This window comes from Hylobates moloch, unplaced genomic scaffold, assembly GCF_009828535.3.
Source record: "Hylobates moloch isolate HMO894 unplaced genomic scaffold, HMol_V3 SCAFFOLD_14, whole genome shotgun sequence".
In the NCBI taxonomy this organism is placed as follows: domain Eukaryota; kingdom Metazoa; phylum Chordata; class Mammalia; order Primates; family Hylobatidae; genus Hylobates; species Hylobates moloch.
The window spans coordinates 35,361,585-35,370,478 of NW_026652289.1; the positions used below are offsets into that span (position 1 = coordinate 35,361,585).

The 8,894-nt window shown below is 34.1% G+C and overlaps 1 long non-coding RNA gene across 1 annotated transcript; it reads left to right on the forward strand.

Annotated features, from left to right (window-relative positions):
• The first annotated feature begins 772 nt into the window (after positions 1 to 772).
• Positions 773 to 8,485, forward strand: LOC116482450 (uncharacterized). The gene is made up of 4 exons (XR_004251864.1): positions 773 to 1,410; positions 2,381 to 2,578; positions 7,278 to 7,456; positions 8,118 to 8,485. It is a non-coding gene; the product is annotated as an uncharacterized LOC116482450 (long non-coding RNA).
• The last annotated feature ends 409 nt before the right edge of the window (positions 8,486 to 8,894 follow it).

Below are 8,894 nucleotides of genomic sequence, written 5' to 3' on the forward strand. Positions count from 1 at the left end.
TAACCTTGCATGTTGAGTTGGTTAAATAATCAAGCTAGTTCTTGATTCTGAGACCACAGTCTCACACACACACACACACACACACACACACACACATGCAGCAGGCCCAAAGTGGAGAGAATGAAACTCAGAAAACTTGTTGTACATACTTACATACTATGGGACAAATAAAATTTGTAAGTATTAAAAATACTAAAAGTTTAGATCCTCAAACTATTTCAAGAAATTAATGAAGATAAAATCATATTTGTTCTAAATATATTTATTCAAACAGAATTATAAAATATAACAGGCAGTATGTCATAGACTGGCTAGATGTTTTGTTTTAGTTACATTTTCTCTGCATTCATAAATCTATATAGTCAGTCTCAGAGCTATGGCATGTGCAAAAGACAAAGTTTAACAGAACAACCTAATTAAAAAGAAACTCCTTATTTTACTCACAGGGGATCAGAATATGAAGTACTTAGAAACATTAAAAAAAAATCTCCTTTTTCTGGCTGCTCATGTTTCTTTGATCCCAGAGTTACTCTAGCACGTCTTTTCTCAAGTCATTCCTTACCAAATTCTCTCCTTAACTCCCCACCTTCTTCCTCTCCACATGATTCCTCTTTCTCTCTATTCTTCCCCTTGAAATGGTCATTACTTTATGGCTTGTAGTGCTAGGTCATTTCCTTGACATTCTTCAGTCCCTTTCTTCTTTGACTTTCTTGGTCTCTAAGTTCTGCGTCATAAAAATTCAAAGAACAGAACCTTGACAATAACGTTCTGTACTTATCAACCTGAACATATCCTTAATCAGACCACAGTGCTTGGAGCACAATGGGCCCTTAAAAATGGGGACAAGAGGGAAGAAGAAAGGAAGGCTGGAGCAGGCAAAAAGGAGAGCCAGGTTTCTTTGTGAAGTTTTAAAAGTATCGCTGTATGGAAATTTTACAAAAGAAATTTTAAACACCACAGATTTCTGCCTTTTGAGTTATTATTTGCAGTAACATAACATTAACAGGGAAACAATGTTTTTACATTTATTATGTGGTTAAGCAAATTGTTAAACACGGTTGATTACCGAAAACAGGGAATATGGTAGAAGATCAAAGAAATGCCAGAAATTTTTATTTTATGTGGTACATTTGGAACTTAGTTGAGCCTGACAGAGTCCTGCTGGCTAACACCAAGGAGAGACTATTTCTGGCCCCATGCAACTGGCTGGAATAATGGAAGTGAAGAAGGAAATCTCCACATGGTTGACACTGAAGTTGGTCATAGATGGGAAGTTAGAACAAACTCCAATGGGTGAGGGGTCATGAGGATACCAGGAGAAGGTAACTTAAGACTGAATGAACAAAGAGAATTTGTGGTCACACGAAAATAAGGAGCAAAACTTCAAGAACAGTCTGAGATAACAAGAAGGTTGGTCCCCCAGGGCTCAGTCTTATGTCCCCAGTGCCATTTGACTTTTTTTTCTTTTTTTTTTGAAACCAAATCTCACTCTGTTGCCCAGGCTGAAGTGCAGTGGCATGATCTTGGCTCACCACAACCTGCACCCCCCAGGTTCAAGCGATTCTTCTGACTCAGCCTCCCGAGTAGCTGGGACTACAGGCATGTGTAACCACATCTGGCTAATTTTTATATTTTTAGCAGAGATGGGGATTCACCATATTGGCCAGGCTTGTCTCAAACTCCTGACCTTGTGATATGCCCACCTCAGCCTCCCAAAGCCATTTGACTTTTATTTCAGGTATAAACATATGTTTATACATCATAATAAATAATGTAAGTTACTTATTTCACATATGTTTATACCTGAAATAAAAGTAAAATACATTTCCTGAAAAGAACAGTGGGTCCTTGTCACCCAGAAGAGGTAGAAGTGGTATGGCAAGAGAAATTCCTATTGCCTGGGTTAATTAATTGTTGCATTACTTCTAATGCAACAAATGAAGTACTTCTTCCTTCTCTAAATATTCAGATAGACTTTATATTGCCTATTTACTCTTCATTCCCAAATTTCTTAGATTAAAGTAAGGGTGTTGATGGGTATTACAATCTTACAAATCAAGTTTAAGATTATGGGCACTGTGGAGTTCACATGTAAATGAGAGTTGCCTAACATGCATCAGTGACAGTGAAACATAGAGGTGTTGCCTAGATTTGAAAATATTTCCGCAAATTATATACTGTTTTGTCATGAGCGCTTACTAAATATCTGCATACATTTGTGTGTGTTCTTTTATGACCACCTCAATGGCTTCTTTTGTACTTGTTATTTGCTGTCATTACTGTCTTTGCCAAGTATATGTATGACACGTTAGCCATTACTGAGTTGACAGACACTCCCAAATATGTACCTAAATGCAATCTCCAACCTTTCCCTGTATAGCTTTATTTCCAATATATGGGTCCCATCCCATTGTAACACTAATTGAGAACTTCCCGTCTGGAGGAAAGCAGAGAATGAATGGCATGCAACATTGGACCCTAAACAGAATGAATGACAAACCTGTGAGCTCACAAGCACACTTCTGGAGAACCTGGCTACCAGAGAAGTGTTACTTCCAAGCTGTAAAGTCACTCAGCAGTAAGTCAGATAACCCAGACTTGATTTCCTCTCTTCACTTCATTCCTTTGCTCGCACTGTTCCCGGGGACTGAAACGTTCTTTCATACTCTCTTTACCACATTAACTTGTGCTCGTTCTTAGACCCCTTTCACGTAAAATTCTTGTATGTGTTCTTCCTTGTGTCAATAACCTCATATTGAATATTTGATTCTTCCAGTGTGTAGTAGCTAGTCCCTCTGTCACTCCAAAGGAGTACATGTCTTCTCCAGAACTTGTGAATATGTTACATTACATGGCTAAGGGAATTCAGGTAGCAGATGGAAGCAAGGTTGCTAATCAGCTGATGTTAAAATGAGAAGATTATCTTGGATTTTCTGGGTAAGTCCAATTTAATCAGAAGGTCCTTAAATGGTGAAAGGGGAGGCAGAGGAGTTGGAACCAGAGAAATGCATCATAAGAAAGATTTTCGCAGAACTGCTAGATTTGAAGATGGAGGAAGGGGCCACAGCCAAAGAATGGAGGCAGGCTTTAGAATCTGGAAAAGGCAAGGTAACAGATCAGGTTTAGAGTCTCCAGAAAGGAACGCAGACCTCTATCACCTTGGTTTTAACCTGTGAAACTCAGGTTTGACTTCTGACATCCAGAACTCTAAGATGATAAATTTGTATTGTTTTAAGCCACTAAATTTGTGGTAATTTGTTACAGCAGCAAAGGGAAACTAGTACACTGTCTATGGATAAAGACCATTCCAAAGGGTTTGCTTGTATGTTTCTTCCACTAGGCTGGGAGCTTCCTAAGGTCAGAAACTAGGTATCATTCTGTCCTATACTCCTAAGGACCTATTATAATATGTAATTAATTCCGGAGTAAGAAGGGACATAGACAAGAGAGAGGAAAGTCAAAATTCTAACTGTATGTTTAAATCTGTGATCCACAAATACTCTCCTTCCAGGCTAAACTACCTGAGAGTATCATCTGTGGCTTGTGTGGTTGTCAAAAGGGTGAAGAGCAATCTTCTCAATAGTGGTTTGGCTCCTTTGTTCCTCATGAGCCCAAATGATTTACCTTCCAAAAATCACCAAGAAGATAAGGCTCAAACCAGCTGCATAGCTAGAAGGATTTGAGAAAATACAATTATGTGGGATATGACCAAAGCCATACTCTAGGATAAAGCATAGCAACAAATGCTTTTATTCTTCAAAAAGAGAAATAATATCAAATATTTTAAAAATATTAAGGAGACAAACAAAAAATAGGAGGACAGTAAAGAAAAAGAAAATATAATCAAAACCAAATATAGGTATCTGTCACTGATCAACAGATAAAAGTTTTTAATCTATAAAGCCAATCAAAGAGACAAGACTTAAAGCATAGATAAGTAAAATTAATTGAGAGAAAGACTGTAATACTGAGTCTTTGGGGAATTGAAAAGCTAAGTAAAGAAGGGATTAAGAAGGTATTGAACAATCAGAAAAGATCAATGAACATAAAACAAATTTAAAAAATATTTTCAAATTTTATAAAATATAGGTTCTAGGACCATGAATTATTTTAGACTTTCTTGGAATATATAATTTTCATACCATTTAAGTTGTCTGTACCAAATATGGAGAAATTCAAAAACCATTTCCTAAAGCTGGCACGATCTTGTTCTGAAAACCTGAGGGATGACATGAAAAGACAACTATGAATTATTATATCTTATAAGAGTAAACTACAAAAATTCTAGGAAAAATACTACTTCTCCTACAATTACCACTACCATTGTTACATTATTTATTGTGTTCTTGTTATCTGACAACGGGTTAAGAATGCTTTATCTCAGATAATCTTTACATCCACCTGTTAGTAGATGTCATTATTATTCCCATTTTACAGAAGACAGCTAAATGTTAACAATATTAAATAAATGATTCAAGGTTACAAACAAACAAGGAAAGAGCAAGATGTTAATATAGATTTTTCAAACACCAGAGCCATTCAATAATAATAATATTTTAAAATAATCATCCTTGAAAATAAACAGTGGTGATCCCAGGAATTTTTTTTTTTTTTTTGAGATGGAGTCTCGCTCTGTCGCCCAGGCTGGAGTGCAGTGACGCAATCTCGGCTCACTGCAAGCTCCGCCTCCCAGGTTCACGCCATTCTCCTGCCTCAGCCTCTCCGAGTAGCTGGGACTACAGGTGCCCGCCACCACGCCCGGCTAATTTTTTTGTATTTTTTTTAGTAGAGATGGGGTTTCACAGTGGTCTCGATCTCCTGACCTCGTGATCCACCCGCCTCGGCCTCCCACAGTGCTGGGATTACAAGCGTGAGCCACCGCGCCCGGCCAATCCCAGGAATATTTAAGAGGCTTCATATGGGTAAACACATACATACCTAAAGACCAAACAAAAGCTGTGAGAACCTCAAAGAAGCCAAAATCCATAGACTTTATCACCAACTTATAATAACAAATAAGTGAAACAAAAGAAAGCAAAAAGCTATACACAGATAAATGAAACTTCTATTCAAAACTTACTACATTAAGAAAAACTTAACCTTCTTAACATAAATGCATAGAAATATCAACCAATGTAACATGCTAAATGGATGAAATTTTTAAAAATTTCCATCAGTCAGAAACATAACTATAATACATACTACATGTTAATTACTGAATGTTTTCATAACTTCTAGTCAATATGCTAATATATTAAGTAGAAACGTTTATAAGGTATAGTAGATAGAGACAAAAAACACGCCGTCATGAAAATAATTTGATAATGTACCTAACGATTCTTTGGAAATAACTGAAACACTAAGAGCTAACAGCATTTTGTAAAGCAACAGGATAATTGGTAAGTACAGAAAAATCAATATATTTTGTATAAGTTCTCAATACAAATCCAAAGAATTAGAAAAAAAATGTAAGATTCCACAGGAGTCTGAAACACATAAGATACTTAGAGCGAAACTAAGCTGAAATATATGTAAACACGATTAAATCATAGAACCTTACAAACAGAGACAAAAGAAGCTTTAATAAATGATATATATGCATATAAATACACATGCATATATATGTGTATAAACACACATGCATATACATATATACTAATGTTCCTGTATTTCAAATTAGTTTATAGGTTTAATTCAGTTTCTGATAGAGTGTTCTAAAACTTGTAAAATTTTAATCTAGAAGAATAAATAGATGAAAATAAGTAAGACATTTGAAAAAGTACAGTAATAGAAGCATACTTACTTTACAATATATTAAAATATAAAACCACAATAATTAAAATGAGAAGTTATCAGGGAATATATATTTTGAATTATTTTTAAAAAGGGTTTATGATTCTAAAGTAGAGGTATTTCTGTCTGCTTGTGTGTGTACGTGTGTTTGTATGTTTCAACCTGCAATATAATAGTGAAAGCATTTCAAATACATGGAAAAGTGACCTATTGTTCTAAGATTCATCTTACAAACATCAAAATTGTTTCCAAAGTAAGTTAAATATTTGTATTGCAGTGATACGTGGAGTAATTCTTCCACTAATCTGAGGTTTAAGAGAAATTGTGTTATTTAGTCTCAGGATAGAGAAGTAATTGCTAATATATAAAACAAGTGGAAAAAGTACAGATAGATCCTAATATATACAATTTTATTATTTTACATAACCCTAAGAAAAAAAATGATGCAAATGACAAAATGGGAAACATATTTACAATAAACCCAAAACAATAATATCATTTATATTTAGTTACTAAAAACCAGTGCACAAAATTGTCAACATTCTAACTGAATATCCAAAAGATATTACAGAAACTTTGCATATGAAGGGCTGTAAGTGTTCAATAAACAATTGTTTAATGAATATATTTTCAACTGAACAGCAGATTAAAGAGGAAACAGGTTAAAAAAAGAGTGCAATAACTTTTTTATTTCCTAACAAAATGATACATAAAATTGTTTAATAATACTTGTCCAGATATGGTTGTCTTATCTATAGGTGGAAGTGTAAATTATCAAAAATATCTTCAAAGCAATTTTTAAAACTATTGTCAAAAGGTCAAGAGCCAAGAATATACATGCATTTTGATTTAGTAATTCTATTTTTATAAATTTACCTTCTTGAAATAAGCAGCATGCTTACAAACTTTATACGCAGGATGTGTATTATATAGCATTATCCTTATAAGAGCAAAAAATATTAGCAATTTACATGTATAAACGTATAATGGGTTTTATGCAACAAATAAATGAAAGTTTTAAGGAATATTTTCTGACACAGAAATGTTACTCAACATAATTTTAAGTTAAAAAAGTAGCATGATCCCGATTTGGCATATATTATATATATACAATGAAAAAGCTACAAGGAAGTATGCTATATAATTAATAGTAATTATCTCTGGTTAATAAGAAAATTTTACTTTTATATTTTCTTTTTTTAAAAAATTTAATGCAATCTTTTTCATTAGCTTTATATGAAAATACACACACATGTATTTCTGAATAAACCACTGAAAACTCTATTACTAATATTAATTGCTGAAATAATGAATCAAAAATTAGAAATTTAATTTTGGCACATATTTTAATAAGAATCATTTATATTCTCTATTTCCCTCCCAATTCCCCAAATAGAATTAAATAGGATAGTAAAGAAATATACAAACTAAAATTTGTACCATCAATTTGTGAGTTCTAGCAGACTTTTCACTCTTACTTCTAGGTCCCTGCAACTGATGCAACCTTTAAGAGAATAGCAGGACATCATGTTCATAAAGAAACCATGGATCTCGAACATACCTAAAAAGCAGCTTAAAGTCCTTGGAGCAAACAGTACAGCTGAGAAATGTTACACCAGTTGGTTGTCAATCCATAAAACCCGTTCTAGAGAAAATCATGGTGGTAAAAATAAAGGAGGAAGAGTATAGGGCAGGATGGTAGCTTTACAAATGAGTATAACACCTGAATGGAAAAAAAAAAATTAAAAAGACCTTCTTGATAGTTGGAATTAGTTGTTTAAAATGTTACTGTGTAAGAAAGAACAAGTCATTCTGAGACTTGAGCGTTGTATTCAGTTCTTTTTCAGATGGTGCCCAGTTTAACTCTGTTGAGGCCTTAGACGCTGAAAGCATTTGAATTTAGAAGGAATGAAAAAAACAATTCAAAATTTACAAAACCTCGCACCCATTAGAAAATATGGCACATGTTTCTCTCATTTAGTCTAGCACCCCTTTTTTTCTCATTGCATCTCAAATTTCCCAGTTGGTCTTGGATTCTTATAATGATAGTATGCATACAGGGAAAACGTAGAAAATCAGTAATTCAGGCAGGAAGTGGAGTTTTCAGTTTGTGTTTGCTAGCTTCTCCCTCATTTAATTAAGTTATTAATGTTTAATGACATAACTGTGACTCTGAAGTTCAGAGGTCACAGAGAAATTCTACTGAAGAAGAAGAACTTTGGAATATTTTTCTTTGTCACTCCCTTGAAGAGTGTTTCAAAGATTAGGGGCCTATGTACTTTGCTTTTCTCCAAGTTATAATAAAGATTATTTCGTTTTTGCAGATGTTTAAAGACATGAAGCCAAAGACAAATTTTTCAACCAGAACCCTCAAGAAATGTCACTTCTGTGTCTTGCCAAGAGAGATCCAGCATTTTTTCTACATAAACATCTGCTGGAAACATTTTAAAGGGAGGCATTTTAAATAATGACGTTTATAGCTTCTTGTCTTTAATAAGTCTGAAAAAGAAGAAAAATGAATTTGTGATACATTCCTTCCCAAAGCAACTTTTCTTCACCGATATGCATCATATTAGATGATCTAAAAGTGAAAACATTATGTTGGGGGGAAATGGTTAAGAACATTTCTCTGAACTGTCTGTATCAATCATACCTGAGAGTCAGTCATAAATCACAGGTTCCTTAAACTCCAGAAACTCCCTCAGTTCATTGTTCTGCCTACTTGTTTGTGGTAATTATACTACGTTTATATTTACATAATAATTGGATTTTCTATTAAATTAAACAAAAAACCTCTCAAAAAAGAGAGTCAGGGAACCATAAGTTAGCTATACAACCTGAACAATGCAAACTCATTTGTAGTTAGAATGGAAACTTCATCTTGTACAAACTAACATGGATGTTTGGGGATAATTCTCTGTAGGAAATGCAAGATATATTGCCAGGCTCTTTAAGGTTCCATGGAAAAGACACACACAGATTGCCTTTGGTAATAGGTGTTTATTGCAAAGATACACAAAGATGGAATTTAGCAAGAAATGTTATCTCGTAGTTACTTGGGGTTTCACTGTTTTAAAGAATCAAGTGTACTGCAGGCATCA